We start from the raw sequence: 2,515 nt of genomic DNA on the forward strand, positions 1-2,515 counted from the left end.
GAACATCTGCTTCTTGGTCCAGGTACAGATTCCTCATGAGTACAATTAAGTGTTCCGGAATACTCATACGTCTCAATGTTGTCCATAGCTTGTCATGATCCACACAATCGAAAACCTTTGCGTAGTTAATGAACCACAGGTAAACATCTTTCTGATTTTGATATTCTCTGCTTTCAGCCAAGATCCATTTGACATCAGCAATGATATCTCTCATTCTCCAGCCTCTTCTGAATCTGGCTTGAACCTCTGGAAGTTCTCTGTCAATGTTGATTGTAGCCGTTTCTATATTACCTTTAGCAAAACTTTAGTCACATGAGATATCAAAGAGATTGTCCGATGATTTCCACATTCTGATGATATCTTTGGAATGGTTACAAATATGGATCTCTTCCAATCAGTAGACCAGATAGTTGTCTTCCAAATTTCTTGGCAGAGATGAGTGAGTGCCTATTGTGCAGCCTCACTTTCTTGATAGATATCAATTTTTAATCCACTAATTCCTGGGGCCTTGTTTTTTTGTCAATTCCTTCAATGTACCTTGGACTTCCTGCTTCGGTATCATTGGCTCTTGATCATATGCTAACTCTTGAAATGGTTGCACATTAACCATTTCTTCTCGGTACAGTGACTCTGTATATTCCATCCATTTTCTCGTGATGCTTTCTGCATCGTTCAGTAATTTGCCCAGAAAATCTTTCAATAATGGAAGTCAAGGCTGGAATTTTTTCTTCACTTCCCCCAGCTTGAGGAATGCTGAGCATTTCTTCCTTTTTGGTTCTCTGATTCCAGTGCTTTGCACATTTTGTTGTAATATTTGGCTGTATCTTCTTGAGCTGAGCTTTCAAATTTTCTGTTCAGCTCTTGTACCTCCTCATTTCTATCATTTGCTTTGGCATCTCTACTCTGGAGAGCAAGTTTCAGTGTCTCTTCTAACATCCATTTTGACCTTTTCCTTCTTTCTTGTCTTCTCAATGACTTTTTGCTTTCTTCATGTATGATGTTTTTTATATCATCCCACAACTCTTTTGGTCTTTGATCTTTAGTGTTTAATGTATTAAATCTGTTCTACAGATGTTCTCTAAATTCAGGTGGGATATATTCAAGGTCATATTTTGGCTCTTGTGGACTTGTTTTCATTTTCTTCTGCTTCAATTTGAATTTGCATATGAGTAATTGATGGTCTGTGCTACAGTCTGCCCTGGCCTTGTTTTCATTGATGATATGGAGATTTTCCATCTTCTGTTTCCGCAGAGGTAGTCAATTCGATTTCTGTTTTCCATCTAGCAAGGTTCATGTGTATAGTTGTCTATTATGCTATCTAAAGAAGGTATTTGAAATAAACAAATAATTGGTTTTGCAGAATTCTATCATGGGTTTTCCTGCATTATCTCTATCACCAAGCACATTGTCTTAGAGACTGATAAATTTGAATAGAAGTTATATTAACTGGGATTCCTTTTAGGTATGTGGATATTATCTTATAACAACATATAGTACAATATGTATTTTAAAATGCTGTATGCCAAGAATGTGATGTCATTCTTCTTATTCTTAACCAAAAACCTAAAGGGAAGAATCTCCGATCCTAGAGACTTGAGGAATATAGTTGCGGGAGACATCAAGGTCAATTGGTATAACCTAGTTTACAAACACCATGTTCCACATTCAAATTTAATGAGTAGCGATTGAGGTCTTAAAAGCTCATGAGTAATCATTTCTGGTGGTATTTTGGTCTCTCCCTGTCAGGAGTAAAGAAATGTGGAAAAAATTAAAGAAACATTGAAACAATTAGTCCAAGAGATTGATGGACCATATACACTTCAATCACTACCACCTTGGAACTAGAATTCGATGATTCCTGGATACCACTGCTCACTACAACAAATGGCCCTAAATAGAGTAGGAGAAAAATGTGTAAGAAAACTTAAAATAATAAAATAATATCAGGTTTATTGGTCAGAGAAAGACCGGAGTCTTTCTGAAGTCTGAAAGAAGTCTGTATACCTTATCAATCTTTAGTTTTGATGATAAACTCACACCCATGATTCATTGTTAAGCTAAATAACAGAGAGATCTCTAAAGGGAACAATAACACTAAGGAAGTTTCATTCTTTAGAATAGTCAACAATTTGAGGTCAAAAGAGCAGAATTTGTCCAATGGTGACGTTTATAAGGCAGGAATGTGTAGGAAATAAAGACAAATGGAAATGAGAACACACGCAGGAAGTGGGATAAGTGCTGTTATATTGGGATTACAGTCAACGACATGAAACAGAATGTGCATAAATTGTTGAATGGAAAACCGATATTCTCTGTAAATCTTCACTTAATTCATAATAAAAAATTTAAAAAGAAAATTGTTTCTTATTTGGTGATTATTTTATAGTTCCAAAAGTAAAGGACCATGGACTTTTCTCTAAATATGTAACATGTGCTATCACAGTAGTTTTTGCAGAAGGTTTATAAATTGTCTTTCTATACCAAAATACCGGGGTCTGACCTCTACATAGTTGTG

The sequence above is a fragment of the Chrysochloris asiatica genome, unplaced genomic scaffold, assembly GCF_000296735.1.
Source record: "Chrysochloris asiatica unplaced genomic scaffold, ChrAsi1.0 scaffold00073, whole genome shotgun sequence".
NCBI lineage: Eukaryota > Metazoa > Chordata > Mammalia > Afrosoricida > Chrysochloridae > Chrysochloris > Chrysochloris asiatica.